Raw genomic sequence first — 17,294 nt, 5'->3', positions numbered from 1 at the left:
AGTAAAACATCATAGTAATTTTATATTGTACTAATAATCTACTCATTTAACTTATCTTCTCATGTTACTATAATATTACACCTAATTATTTTAACTTTCACGAGTCATGGTCTGAAAAAAGGAGGTAAAACTCTCGCAAAATTTTTAATTATATTTTTTCGATAACCAATCTAAAATATGCAAATAACACAACTTATTTTAGTTCATATAATTTATTTATATAATGAAATTTGCAATAGGTTACTGTATATATATATATATATATATAATTTTATAGTAACATGCAATTCCGTAGATCAATAGAAATGCATAGTCCGGTAAAAGTAGATGCTAGACCTTTCGATCCCATCATCATTTGTAATCGAACTTGACCATTGATCACGATTGATTTTTCAAATGAAAACCGTTCATAATATGCATACTGATTTTTTTGCACATTTTTAATCATAAGTCAAATAATCTTTCAATCATTTCGTACACTATTAATCATTCAACGCAAAAACTATATTTATTATAATTCAGTGTATCGCATTAAAATCAGATTATGGTGTGATTCGATCCCAACAATAGTGTCAAAGGTTTGCAATTTAACACGCTATTGTTTTTACACAGACTTTCGTTTTTTAATGCAAATAATTAAACCGTTTAATATTATTAAACGCGCTTATTAGCGTGCATTGAACAAAGTTTTAATGAGCGAAAATGAGTGTAAAAAAATATTTGAGTGATCTTTCTGTGTGAGAAAAGTGTTAAGGTTAATATTAACCTGTCGTTTTTGATTCAATGCTAAATAAAGATCAGGATTTGACCTGGAATAAAATTGCGCTACCTCAATAAGAAGCTTCATTAATAATGCATTTTTTTAACTTGGAAGTATTTTCCGTTGATAGGAGAGTGCGTATATATTATATTATACAAGCCTTTGGCAAATCATGAAGATGCTGTCAAACGTGATGAGATGATAAAGTATAATTGTTAACGACCGATTTCAGATGTATGCCATGACCTATGACTATCTCTAGAGAAACGTTCAAGTAGTTTTTGCCAATATGCGTATAAAGACGGCTCAATTATGGTAGTTATAGCAAAGAATAACTGGCGGATGTTCAAATGACAATTACATAATCTTAAAAATTGACTGACACTTCAACGCTCATAATTTATTACCACAATTTATACAATCTTATGTATGATATCATAAAAACGACTTAAATATAATGATGTAATTTTAGCTGATCGTCAGTCATAAATCAAAGCATTGTTTATTGACTAACAATATATTTAATTGACTTTCTCCTTCGATGATTTTTTTAAATTGATAACCAGTATTTTTTTCTCATAAAATATTTATTACTATTTTTTATGATTACTTTATCCGGTTCCTGAACTTTCTCCTGCAATTTGGTTTTAAAATCTTAACACTTGTTTAACATCCTTGCAGCAATTATCATATTTATATAATTGCCAAAATATGCCTTTATCATATCGTCTCATATTTCTTTTATTAATGGATATATAATAAGATTATAAATACGTGATGATATTCGGTAAATTATCGAGAAATACTGAGCAAAATAGCTATTAGATTTGACCACAAAAAATAACATTAACACATTAATGTCGAGAATAAACGGTTTTCTGACGTGTTTTTTTATAATATATAATAATGATAATATTAATACAGTAAAATTTAAAAAATATATTTTTATAAAATATGTAAAAATTATAATACTTTTCATCATAATAAATTTCATACATTTGCTGTTTCATATTAACATGCTTTTTTATGTATGCCATAATTATAAAGAATGTGCAACTCGTTGCACTTTCACAAAAAAAATGTTACTCAAACTATAATGTAACATATGTGAAGCTCATATAAATATATATTTATTTTAAAGTAATAAACACTTCTAATGAATTTATTATTACATTAAAGAATTGGGATGCCTTATAAGAGATATTACTTTATAGCCATTTTTCTTATACAGAATCTTAATCGAAAATTTTCACCGGTATGATTAATTCGTTGTTGAGTCTAGGGAAAAAACTGCAATGTTAAACAGTTATAAGCAATACGAACACAATGAAATTGCGTATATTTTTTATGCACAGCGGGGTAATTAGGTTGACTCAGTGAACTTGATATTAAATTTAAATATAAAAATACAATTATAAAAACAAGCTGCAACATAAATCATAATAAAAGTTGAGTATTATATTACACTTTTATGATTGTACAGTGCAAGATTTATTTTTACATCAGATGCATCTAAAAATTTATAAGCTTTTTTTCTTACTTAATATAAAAAAATATATTTTTAAGTTATTATAATAATATTTAATAAATACATCAACATTTATTAATATATACGTTGCTAATTAACAATAAAGATATTAACGAGCGGTCCAGCGACAAACCCGTGACGAATTCAACGCACGCCTCTCAGTTAGTTTAAAAGTCATGTTATTTTAAAAACTGCTAATTAAATTATGCCATTTTTAATTAATATCCATACCTGTTGGACATTTTCGACGAGCATTAATTCAATTCATTAAATAAGAGCAAACATAATAAAAAAAAGTGCATCGGAACGCATTAAACCATGCCTCCATCGCGTGACTCATACATGATGTGACTTTAAAAGGGCCAGTGATAATTATTGGTCTCCAAAATCTAAAGAAAAAATAATGAATCCAGTCACAACGGAATTCTAATATATCAAGTGTGTGATCAAAAAAAATGTTAATGATAAAGAAAAAAACATAATTCCATATCTCAGTTTAGCTTCTAAATCAATAAAAGGATAATTGTAATCACATATTACTTCAATTGTAAATAATGTTATTGTATTGAAAGTCATTTAACACCAACATTAATGCATCGCTTATTGACTAAGCTAAGTAATCACAAAATGTATGTATGTATATTGATAATATAAATGTTAAAAGTATCCGATGAAATATATACATTTATATCATACATATGTTTTTACATGGGTCAGCGATAAAATAAAAACTGAACCATCCATCACTCGGTAAGAGAGACAGCATCCAAAAGAGAAAAGTTAAACAAATAATATTGATAATATTATTCCAGTAAAATAATTTCTGTTTTAAATACAATACAAAATAATTTAAAAAAAAAAGAATTTGCAGATAGCTAAATAATTTATTATATCACAACTTTATTAATGATACTTTTAACGTAAAGAAGTTTTTCACATATTTTTTTATATATTTCGAGAAATACAAATGTGTAAGTTAAAATCGTTTACAATAAAAAAAAGTGTATGTGCGTAAATTTACAAAATGTCTATGTACCTGCATAAAAGCAGTGGCATTTGATTTTGGTATCAAAAAATAAAGAACATTTTTTAGGGATATGACGCTAAAATTTTATTTAAGTCGCAATTAAAGCTTTAAGAGTTTTATTTATTCGATAGATTAAGAAAATATAATCTGTAATGATCGATCGTTTTTATAATTATATAATAATCATCAATTATAATCTCCCAGATATAATATAAATATAAAAATATTATCTTTCAAATGAGGCTTATCTCTCGTACTTGTTAATTTATTGCTATCACCCTATATCGTAGCGATGTAATTAACACAATTAAATTGAACCAGATGCCTAATTAAAAGTAATAAACCTTATTTTGTTCTTATGCACCTGCATAAAAACAATGGTATTTGATTTTGCTATCAAAAAAATAAAGAATATTTTTTTAGCGATATGACGCTAAAATTTTATTTTCGTTGCAATTAAAGCTCTTAAAACAAAATTTATTTTAAAATTAACAAAAAAATACATCCTATTATTTTTGCAAAAATGAACTAAAAAGTGGCTAATAGCAAATAGCAAAACCACCGCTGCCTGATTTACGCAAATATTTGGACGCAATGATGTACCTGTCAGAGTTAAAGCGGTCTTATAAGATCGGTACATAGTTCCAGTACTGCCAAAATCCTGCTCGATTAATCAAAAAGACATCAGAAGAGAGAATTGATATATTGATATATTTTGAATTTATTTATTTTTAAGCCTAAAAGGCTTATTTTTGCAACTTGGCAGACATAAGCTCAATGCAACGAAATAAATCTGTACCAACTAGCTAAGTCAATCAGATACGATGAATACCTACAAATAAGTATTAAAACCACTAGACTGCAAATTTTTATTAATAATAATTCAAATCTGCTGCCGTGTTTCGAACCCACGGCCTCTGGGTTACTAGTCAAGACCGTACAAAATACGCTTTTCTGATCTAAAATTATCCTTTTATATGAATTATCTTACTATATTTAGTTCACACTAAATCAACACAGACGACTCTAAAGAAAAGAAACCTGTTCCCTTACATTGCTAGATTTAGTCCAACCATGCAGTCACCTTTGAATCACCAAAGTTAACTTGAGCTTCAAAGCTTCGATTCAGAGCCGTTACTCAAGCATTTATTTACGTGTCTATGTATATCTAAATAAAATTGTATTATACGAATTTGTACAACTGCAATATCAAATTGAATGCTATTGCACAGATTTGACGTTGAATTTTTAATATAAAATTATAACCTAAAAATCCACAAATATACAAACAACATCATTAATCATGCTTTTATAGTACGTGACGCGCTTTAAGGGGTCAACGCTATTAATAAGGCTGTTTTTTTTTCAGTGCCTCGAGGAAGAGATCGGCAACGGGTGGTTTTGTTAATTACTGCAATATAGTAGCGCTCAATGAGGTGGCCGAAGATGGTGTGGCGAAAAAAATATGATAATCACCAATTGCCAGTAATTAAGTCAGCGAGTCATATGGTCATTTGTCTCAGATTTTAAGATCCGAAGTGCAGATTTTGAGAGAGGTATGAACTGCGATTGCCGAAAGAGATATCGCGTGTTCCAAGTACGAAGCTGGGCTAATTTGGATCATTGAATGTTCTGGGGCGTTTGATAAATGTGACTCGGAGGTCAATAAATATCAATTGGGTACATAGTTGGGGTGGTCATTTAAGACATTTATAAAATTGATTACATAATCATTTTGAATATTTTATTACGTATCACGTACCAAATACCGTAAATATAGTAAGGAAACAGTATTTAATTTGATTTTATTTTAAAACATTATCAAAGTGTTCTAAATAACACATGGAATAGATTTCTTGAATGTATTTTCTTACTTTAAGTTTCAATAAAATATAATTATATACATATTATATTAGGAATACCATAAAAAAACTAATTATCTTATTTTTATTGCTTAAATTTTGTAGCCTACATATGTTTTTTTTATTTATATATAATAATACTGTTTCTACTTCATACCTATTGTAATAAGAGGATCACCTGCTTTGGTAAAAATTATTTTGTTAATATACGCACTCATCGTGAGAAAAAGACTTGTCGCATATGCTTGTTAAAAGCGCAATTATTATGACGACAAGTGCATTTGTAAGTAAAAAGCATTAGTAAATATTTTAACAACGGTCGTTCGCTGCCCTAGCAAAGATCAATAATGTATTGCATTGACAGTTACTGACATCTGGACACGGAATGTGTTTACAGTGCTGCGGAAGCTTCGCCTGCTTAAACTTCAACAGTCACGCAACGTTTCGTATAAAAAATATGACGGAAATAAACGATATTGGTGCGCACGTCGATAAGAGCCAAAGCAAAAAATCCTCTTGCATCATATAATGCACTTTCATTGACAATTCATTTCAACAGGAACTTTCATCACGAGCTTCTACCAGTTGTTTCCGATTTGTAACACACATAGCCAAACTCGCACCAAGCGGAGCTACGGCAAGCATAGACCGAGAAAGTAGCCGCTTCTCTCTTCACGGTAAATCCAGACTCCAACCCGATCTTTAGAGACAACTGGATTCTACATACGCAGACAAAGATCAATATCACGTATTTATAGTAATTACAGAAACTGTACGTAATTCAACTAAATAACTATGCCTTCATTGCAAATAAACTCTCTGATAAATCAACGGTAAAATACTAGTACTTTTTTACTAAATAGATAATTAAAAAACATAGAAAATCTTTTCCCCTTAAATTTAATATTAAAATGTATTGTAAATATAATCCTGCGAGAGTAGTTTTGGGACCACCTGTGATTGTTATGATAAAATAAATTGCAAGGATCTGCTAGAATCTTATAAACAAATCGTTTACTTTGCGTCCTTTAGAGTTTCTAATAATATGTTTTTTTTCTTGTCGGCGTTATACAGACGATTATGATCATCATTGATTTAAAGGTTTAAAAGCCCTTGCTAAAGAACAACAACTAAATAAGTATGCATAATGCGAAGGTCAATGCCAAATACAAAATATAGCACAGTAAATATCTCCGCTAATGTACCAAACCACACATTATAAATTCCATATAATTAAATAATTGCCGATCTTACTGATTTTTTTAATCACCGTTTCTTAAAATATTTATTAGAAAAAAACAAAGAGTCTGTTTCCACCCCGAATCATATAAATTGGCTAGATGAGCGAAAGATGAGTTATATAAGCCAGAATACGACCGTTTTGAATCACATACACAAGGAATATATGTGTAATGTATTGAAACACTTAAATTAGTAACTTCATCTAGAACTACCACTTCGCTTACGACTTGGAATAAACGAGAGTTCAGCCGAACTCGCACCGAGCGGAGCTAAATCGACCAAGACGACCCTTAGAGTTCTGAAAAACAACCAAAGGTATGATTCTATAATATTTTCAAAATATACTCTATTTTTTTTAATTTGTTGTGATTAAAAATATTTAAATAATAAAAAAATAATTTAATAAACATTACTTTATTTTTTTCTTCCCATGCTATTGCGAGTGGCGGTCTTATTTGACATCTGGGTCTTAAACTCATAAAATTTATAACCAATATATACACAAAGCAAGAAACATGTAAAACACTTAAGTACAATTTACATACTCAAGAATAATGATATTTAAAATTTGATTTCACTTCTACATACTTATTGTATTTTACATTTCATTAAAAACGCAAATAAATAAATATAAATGTAACTGTAAAATGCTTATTGACCTAAAACTACTTTTTTATGTATTTGAATTGAAAAATTATACCTTTATTTAATTTAGAATCTAAACTACAAAATCGATTTGACGATCCACTCTCACTGACAATGATCGTGACACTTTCTAAGCATAAAAATGCGTTTGAGATTCACTACCGTTTCTAATCTATGATCATGTTATTTTTTGAACTTTTCTCAAATCGACGATCTATCCGATGCGGTAAAATAACTCTGACGCATTTTATACATTGAGATAATATAATAGAAACAAAAAACGCACATTTGACTTAATGATAAATCTCCTCGTCATTACTGATAGAAAGTCAACGCAAAGTGGAATCACACGAAAGTGGAATCGACTCTTGTTGGCATAATAAACAGAGAAGAAACTCAGAATCTTCATATATGCCGACGATGGTGCGACTCTGGATAATTGTCTTAAGATTAACGGCTTTGGAGTGATCGAAAGTAGAATATAGATTTATTATCTTCCACCATATACGATTCACTTTCATTATAAGCTATGATAATAATCGGTTATGAGAACCAAAATAGATGTTCATTGTAACTGTTAAAATGTGACCAAATAACCGGTCGTTGAAAATAAAAAGTTAGAGGAATAACTTGATACTAGATTATAGAAAAGATTGCCTTATGTGAATTTTTTCTGTAAAATAATTGTTTTAAATATAAATGTAGTTAAATGTTGTATATTTAACAGATAATAAAGTATGACAATTTATATTTGCAGTGTGAATGTTTCCATAAATATGTACTTCTACTAGCGAAACTCAATTTGACAGTTACAAAAATTTAATCAGCTGTTTATACCTAAACCTAACTTGAACGAATTAATTAAAAATAACTTGACCTAATGAAAGTTCTAAGATTATCTATAGTTTTCGAACTTTAATTATCAATTTAAATATTGTCACAATTCTGTGAATATATGATCATGTAGAAATAAGCGTACCAGATCCTCCGCTTGTGAACAAATACAGTTTTACTGATGCAGTGAAATTGTAAAGCAACTTTTTGGTACGTTTTAACTGGCTAAGTAAATAAAATTATATTATAATAGTAAAAATATAACTTCATTGCTAATAAACATTCACTGTAACATACATAATATATTAGGATGATTAAAATGCAGTATAATAATCAAAATATTAAATGTTTTTTGGAATGACATTTTATAAATAAGATAACAATGAATATGTTTTTGTAGTTGTTAAAATTAAGTAGCTCTTTTCGAATTAAATTAATGAAAATATTAAATATTTTTTGGAATGTTCTTTTACAAATAAAATAACTTGGAATATATTTTTGTAGTTGTACAATTCAATGTAAAATAAAAAATTAAATTAAAAACCAAATCAAAGATTATTTTGAAAAACCTTTGGAAATAATTGAACCAATAATGAAATAAAAAACATAATTTATCGACTTTTTAATCGTAAAGCTTTCAGAAATGACAATAAAATTATTTCACTGATTTCCATCAAATATTTCTTAAATATTATAAGCTCGTCTCTCCTTTTCTATAATTTTTGACAGCGTAAAATCAAACAGACAGGCGAAATAGTTCTTCACAAGCCGGGTATAAGCCCTACGCTTCGAGGACGTCATTTCTTTTTTTTCCAGGGAGGGGGAGCAAAAGTTGGCCAGTTAATGGTCGTTTTTTTAATATTTTCATTATAGTCAAATCATAGTATTTCATTAAATGCTATGCATTTTTCTGGGAAAATTCAAGGGAAAATCCACGTCAAAAGCAATAAAATCGTACCGTCGCTGTCGCAGTGGAAACGCTCGTTTATACAGCGTTCATATTTAGATGTTTTATAACAATATTACGACTTGAAATAAGAGAGAAATGAATGAAGCACATTTAAACCCAATAGGAGAGCGCAAAAAAACAATTATCCCTTCTCAGAAGTCAAAAATCCACGTCAAAAGCACTAAAATCGTGCCGTCGCCGTCGCAGTGAAAAAATTTTTACTAGTTAATTTTAATCTTGAAGACACAATATAGTTTTTAAAAGCAATATTCAATCTATTAAATAACTATTTACGGTATTTTTTGACATTATTCTGTTTAATTTCTGATTCGCATTCGAAGTGAATAATGGGATTTTTTCAGTACGAAGATCAATCTCATGAATTTAACGATCCATTCATTGTCCATTAAAGGTAAACGTTGAAATTCGCTATAATAAACTTCGTATGCTAAACATCTTCATCAATATACATGAACATTTCATTGTCATAAATAACCATCGAATATATTGTGATCGTTGTAACTTGCACTCGTAGATACACATCGGCTTTCTACCATCGAACGTGATTCAACTATCAAGTGCACTCAACATAGGGTCATCACATTTTGTCTTTAAAAAATATAAGGCTACTTGTCTATGTCTTGCTTATGTTCCGACAGATCAAACTTACTTAATTTTTTTTAATATGATAGACATTTAATTTAGTACATTAATTTTTTATTGGTGCAGTTATACTTTCACATGTATCCCGTGTAACTGATTTTTTTGGAGATGGCATGTCATTAATTACTTTCGAAGAGAAGGTCAGGATGCCGGCTCCTGAGTAGGAGAAGCGAATTGCAACACAATGGTGGCGCAAATCATCGACCGGAGCAATCACTCAGACCTCAAGCGGGAATGTGTGACAAGAAGAAACTTGTCAGACCACACGGTCACTATCGGACGTGGTTGTTGTTGTTGAAGATGCTTTTTAGGAAAGAAACGCAACATCAAAGACGTAGTGCATGCACTATACACGTTTTCAATGGGCGCATTGATGCATTCCGCGGGTGAGAGGCGAAGATGCCTCGGGATGATTAAAATTTACTCGTATTCCACATTACATGTTGCTAATTTTATTGTATATTGTAAGCAAGTGTAGTTTTCTAATTTAAACTATATTTAAAATATTTAGACTCGATAATGCCTAAAGGAACGTGTGAAATCTGGAGACGGATAGAAGCTACAAATATATATATATATATATAATTTTGTATCAGGTATGTTGAATGTCACATAAAAAACACTTGTGATAAGTAGAGTATCTATATAAATATATCGAAGGCAATCCATGGTGGTCATTTAAGAAGACAGCTTTTTAATAAGGCGTTATAGACGGATGCTGAATATTTTGTGGATCAAACAAACAAGAAACGAGATGGTACTCCAAATTATTCGGATGTTGCACATCGTGATTCATTTTTAAAGTAGTAAACTGGCCGTGATCAGATCAAGGGTTTTGTTATAAAATAACTGGGTTTGTATTTATAACTTTCAGTACAGTATAAATTAAAAAGACACGTTGAAAAATAAACGGAGAGTGCATAAAAGTCATTATTTATTGCACATGACAAATTTAATTTATTCATTATTAACCTAAATAAAAGATCTTGTACCATATATTTTGCCACTTTGAATACATTATGCTTTATAACATTATTTCATTCATAGAAAATGTATAGTTACATATAAATTATCATTCTAGATACCTATAAACATTAAAAAAATGATAAGAAAATTTTTTTATGTATTACGAGTAGATGCATTTAAATTTATTTATTGTAAATCTATCATTAAAATATGATTGGTGTTAACCCACTGCGTTACAATTGATTTAAAACAATCAACAACTACTAAAAAAATAGTAAAAATAAATATAAATTAATATTACAGCTTATAATCGATATATGTAACTATATACAACCTAGCCTGATTTTATTTTATTTATTTACCACGATATTTATTCTTGAGATAAGGAAAATCTAGAAAAACTTCAACTGTAATAATGAATCGGAATTATAATTATATATAATAATAACCACTAATTCTTATCTCCCAGACACGAAGGAAATTAAAAGACACTAAAGTTCATATGACTTCGATCCCAGATATTTCAGTTAGTCTAACGTGCTAGTAGTTATTGATTATACTAATCATGATAAATTAATTACTGATTAATGTTTCTTGATAATATTTAGGAGAATATCAAGTGCATTTCTATTCAGAAAAGGTATAAAGTTTTTATACTATTTCGTTGCAATTAAATTTCAGCTTCTACAAAAATGCTAAAATTTAAATGTCTATTTCCCAGGTCCTTGGCATGAGCCATTAACCTGGAAAACTATTTAATTTATTTATTAATGTTTTTTTTTTTGAGAAAAAAAACAAAGAAATATCTATGCTATAATATTCCAATGCAAAATATTTTATAATATAAAATCAGTTTCGTTTAAATGTTAATTTAATAAAACTTGGAACAACAATTTGACAAATTTATGTGTAAATTTGTTTTTTTTTTATTTATATCCTTTTTATTTTGATCCTCAACATTTCCTGTAAACTTTTATGGACCACTATTCCCAAAATAAAATAAAATTTGTTATGCCTTTAATTTTTAATTGCCACCATTAAAATTAGCACTGAGATTTATTTCAATGGTGGTTATTGCTGATATTGTTACGTTATTAATCCTTATTTTATAAAACAAATCGATAAGGTTCTACAAGGTTTTAAAAATAATCTATTTAGTATGATAAAATATGCTATGAAATCGTTACTGTTGAATCATTCTACATATATCTATAATAATACTATATTTCGATCAAACAGTTAAATTCGCACTAAGTTGCTATAGTAGATAATTTTTTTCAGATAAATCGACTCATAATTCATTACCCTTATGTTCTGATAAAAACAGTATTTATTTATAAATAAAAGTCCAATACTACATCACAACACAGCGGAAGCTATAAAGATACATATCAGGATATTAAATGAAAAAATTAAGCAGAGATAAAATTAGCGTTAGTTCAAGAATTTCTTACATATATATTAATATTAATAACAATTGAGAAACTCTGTGAAATTGAATCTATAAATAACTGCCTAAACACTTAGATGTATTATATTGTTTTATATCAAGTAACCGATTTTTACTTAATTTATTACGGCCAGTTCTTGGTAAATAAACATATTTTTTTTTATTTCACGAGATGTTTCGTCCTTTATTTTTTTTGTTTGTAATCTGACATGCCATATTTATTTTTTGGCTCATATGCACAATAGTGTCGACAAAAAAATAGTGCCATTTTTTGTACGAGCGCAGGCCATGAGATTAATTTGGGATTTGGCGAGAGTGCTGTTAGTCTGAGAAGTACGGTACTTGAATGCCATATAAATGATGAAAAATAATAGACAAATGGGCACTGCATGAACTGACCGAAAAGCTTAAACATAAAAAATAATCATTTTCTGCAAAGATAAATTAATTCTCTACGTTAACCAGAATAGATCAGGACAATAGTTACACAGCAAAGAAGATCCGAAACCAAACTTCTACCCAAAAAAATAGATAATCTGGGGAGATTATTTGTTAAAGCTAATTTTACACCGTTTTTAAATTGGGTTTTATATTTTTTTTACTTGATATATAACCAACCATTTAACTTTGTAAACATTTAGACTTGTATTAAAAATTAAAAATTCGTTATACTGGGAACTTCGATATTTCGGTATTCGTTACAAAGATTTTTCGCTGTTCACGTTTTAAAATAGGTTTGCAACTTCACTAAATAATAATAAAACCAAAAAATACCAAAATGTTTTCAACATAAAAAATAATATTAAAACGTTACATTTTGTATCATTTTAAAGTAGGTTTACAGTTTAAATAAATAATAATAATAAATAGCATCCGCTTAAAAATATGACTGATATTAAAAAATATTTAGGATATTTTGGCTATCGATTATTCCAGGTATGCAATCATATATTTTTAATCATTGTAAAATGTCGTCTATTAGATAACATATAAGAAACTACACATTTATAAGCTGTCCATTGTCTGATATACAATATATATTCCTATAGACATTAACTTTCAATCCTCATACATACTAAGGATATAATACACATACACGTTTAAAACGTACAATTAGTACCTGATTTATTTTCAATTCGTCAAATCTAACGCATATGTGCAATAAATCAGAAGCAATGATAATTTGTATGTATTGTAAAAAGAAAAACTCACTTTTCGGCCTCGGAGTCCGTCGACGGGAATTAAAAATTTGAATATTTCATTACGAAGATTGTTGCATAATTGTTATCTAGTTTAATCAATGTATTCTTATAATCACACATACACACATGTATATATTTCATTTTATAGTTATAATATACCTAGTTAATTTGCAATTCAGTCAAATCGAACAACACACATGCCAAAATAATGAAAATTATTGTCGCGTAGCAAAATTATTTACAACTGTTGCCACGTTACTGTCGGCCATCTTGTATTATATTTGAATGCTTATTTTTCATTGGTCGAAACAACAGAATGCATTACCGGTGCCATGGAAAGCAATGAAGCAAATTCAAATTTTATTAAATATGATTAAATATATTTCTTTTGTTTACATGTATTATCATACACCGTTCATACAAGAATATACGATTTATAGAGTAAAAAATTAAACGAAGAATGTTTCATTATAAAATATGCTCGTCCGGAAGCGGCTTAGAACAATTATATTATAGATTATTAAAAAAATATTATTTTGTACTGCTTTTTAATAAACAAAGTATATTAAATACTGGATCCAAGTCGTTAATAAAAATAATAAAATTGTTTCATAATGTTTTTAATATATTTTTATAAAGTTAAAATTATTTTATTAAGCTATATTTCAAATTAAAAGATGCCACTTTTTAAAGGGAGAATATTAAAGTCAATATTATTTATCGCTTTCATATTGCTGTATTGCCCTCAAACTTCTTCATAAGGAAAAAATATATTATATGAAAGCTTACGAACAATGGTCGAAGTTCGATAAATCTTTTCCGACTCGTTTTACCGGCAATATCCTTTCGCCTTACTTTTAAATTAATGCTCGTTTTTATATGATATAAATTCAACCTTTGACTTATTCATTTTAATTTATATTTCATAATACACATAATGATTCTCAAGATATTCTCCAACTAGACACACAATTTTACTTTAATTTTGTCAACGAGCGGCCGATGATTATCCACATCGGCGAAAGGTATCAAAAGAGGTCCAAAAAAAAAATTTTGGTCGTTTAGCGGCAGTACTGAAATTCTGGCGTTAAAAATACCGGACAGACTGGTGTAGCGGCTCTTGTGTGAACCCTTGGTTAAATTGGTTTGATGGTGTCCGAAACCAGAATTGCAGAATGTATTAAATTATGTAGGGCTGATGCGGAGATCGCAGATTGAAAAATTGGATCATTATTTATGGGGAATGAACGATGGATTAAAATGAAAACGTGTGTGGTATTATTTTAATATACGTATATTAATAATACCTGGTTAGTAAAAACGATCATGATAAAAGTTTATTTAATTTAATCTAGCCTTAATAAATGTGCAGCAATATTCATCAGCTTTTAATACCTTTGCAAAAATATTCATAAATCATGCTTACTAATATTTTTATTATATATAGAGTACATATTTAATCGATGCAAAGCTTAGGTTTGGCTTGTCAGCTATGGTAATAAAAAAGTCAAAATTAATAGTACTGTTATTTCATTTTTTCACTATTTAACTTCACTGCAAAATATTTTTTTTTTAAATAGCATAAAAATAGCATATTTATAATATAAAATGAATCATTCTTTTAATCATTATTTTATTAATTCAGATTATATATTTTATATAGCATTTATAAAAAAATCCTTAAAAATATATTTTAGTTTGTAAAGCTCCGTAAGAATATAATTCAATGTATTTACTATTAAAATTACAAGCATATATTTAGAGTTATGATTGAAATATTATTTTTTAATAAAATTAATTCAATAGATTATATTGATAGTAAATGAATAAATTTGATCATACCATTTTTTCCACTTTCTACTAAACGACGTGACAGTAAAATAAGGTTATTTCGTAATACACAAATATTTGAAACCTGATTATTTGCTTTCCGTTAAGCGTCTCGTTAAAATTTATTTATAGAGTACCTCAGCACATAAATAGATCTTCCTACACATAGCACAAAAATTTAGAAATCAATACCTTAACTTTAAAAATATATAGATGACTTATAGATTTAATTTAATATGTTCAAACTGTCTCTTGTACGTTAGTTAATATGCAGAAAAATTACATTAAACTCAGACAAAAAATAACTAATCAGAGGTTAGCGCTTATTGTCATGATCAGTTCCGTAAAGTTTTATTTTTGAACATATATTTAAATACATTAAAATTAAAAAAAAAGTTCTAAAAAAATAATTTGTTGATTGTATTTTAATCAAAATTAAATCATCTAAACCCAAAGTAAAGTTTGAGTAGCATTAAAAAAATACGAATTATGTAATAAAGTCTTGCTATTTAATAAATTTCTCATTTATCTGTAAACAAGAATTTAGCAAATTTCGAACATTAAACTAAAAACTCAGACAAACCAGTACGTTATAAATTTGATAACCATATCATTATGCACAATCATAACACTGACACTAGAGTGTGAAGAAAAAACCAGTAACTAAATTCATCCAATAAAAACCCGATCGGATTAAATAATTTTTCGACGACGACTTTTTTAACATCGATTAAATTTTACTAACCGAAAAAGTTCGTCGAACTTGATTTTTTTTACATGCGTCGCTTTAATTAAAATTTCACTTCTAGTTATATGACTGTGAAAATGAATTATTTTATCGATATACGATGTTATGTGTCCATAAAATATATATGTACATACCTGAATGCTATTATTGATTAGTCTTTTAGACGAATTTGTAATTGACAATGATTTTATAACCGTTCAGCCATATCATAATCGTTTGGTTAAATGTTTTTTTTTGGCTGCAACTAATAGCTATTAAGTAATTATTTGTGTTATATAAAGCTATTGTGCATTTGAATGCATACTTTCTTCTTGAAAAAAATACAATATAATTTAGCATAATAATATAGTATTTACGTGAAAATGTTTGAATAACAAAACCCATACAGTAAAAAAACAGAGAAGCGTATTTGTTTTATTAATAATATATGTACAATAAAACAGTTGTTAGAATAAGATATGTTTATTAAATTTAACGATATCATAAATAAGTTATTTATTAGACTACAATCTAATTCATACCAACAATAAATAAAATACAATTTTTATATCAACAATTGGCAAATACGTAATGACAATAGCACAAGGTTTGTGAACTTCGGGGAACCCAAAATATGGTTATTGCTGGTACCATATTTCCACATAGATATATCTACAAAAGCACGTGGAAAATGGTAGAAACGTAAACCAAATTAGCTACGTTCTCATTGTCGCAAGACATACATATGTCCAATTTAATTTATAAATATATATATATGCATATCCTATTTCAAAAAGCTGTGGGGAGAGGGCGGACCGCCCCGGGTGGCACTTGCTTGGGGGCGGCATATTCGCGATGGGATCGTCTAGTGTGGTTCCTAACCCTGAATGCAGTAAAACATACATAAATCCACCAATAACGAGAGCTTAATAAAAACCAATGTAGTATTTTTAAAAATGCTGATTTCATGACTCTGCAAAAATGTATGGGGGGGGGGTGCCAATTTTAAGGATCGCCCAGGGCGGCACATACCTTAGCTATGCCACTGCATATAAAATAATGCAGTAAAGAAGTCATGCAAGAACATCTGTTGAAAATTATAAATTAATGTATAGAGAGGTAAAAATAATTCACAGTAAGAAAAATCTAAAAACACACAATGAATGAAATCAAACAGCTCAGAAAGCAATTATTTTACCGTAAGCTGAGAGTTTTAACCAATAAATTCCATGTGTAAGGATAAAGAAGGAATTATCATAACTTAAAAGCCAAACATCTTAGATATATGTATCGAGTATTTTGCTGACCTGTTGAACGATGGAAAAAGGAACTAAGAATAAGAAAATTATACTACGAAAAGATACAAACAAATATCTCAAGTGGTGGTGAACCCTCTCTGGAGAAAGTAAACAAAGCGTAAATGCATCTTAAAAATAATAAGATACTAGGTATACAAGGCCTATCTGCAGAGATGCTAAAAATATGTAGAGATACTCTTCTGCAACACTTACAAAAATTATTAATAATATTCTGGATTTTATTAACATATTCTTTAAATAGAATAAAGATAATATATGTCCAATGCATAATAATAGTGACTAATTGATAT

General features: G+C 28.3%; 1 protein-coding gene across 2 annotated transcripts in view; it reads right to left on the bottom strand.

The window, feature by feature from the left end:
* The window catches only part of LOC148232977 (uncharacterized), a 59,752-nt gene that overhangs the window by 19,988 nt on the left and 22,470 nt on the right, over nt 1-17,294 (bottom strand). The window lies entirely within an intron of this gene.

The sequence above is a fragment of the Plectrocnemia conspersa genome, unplaced genomic scaffold (assembly GCF_051122295.1).
Source record: "Plectrocnemia conspersa isolate PC_06_02 unplaced genomic scaffold, ASM5112229v1 ptg000008l, whole genome shotgun sequence".
NCBI classification, from domain to species: domain Eukaryota; kingdom Metazoa; phylum Arthropoda; class Insecta; order Trichoptera; family Polycentropodidae; genus Plectrocnemia; species Plectrocnemia conspersa.
This window is presented reverse-complemented; position numbering and strand designations above follow the sequence as displayed.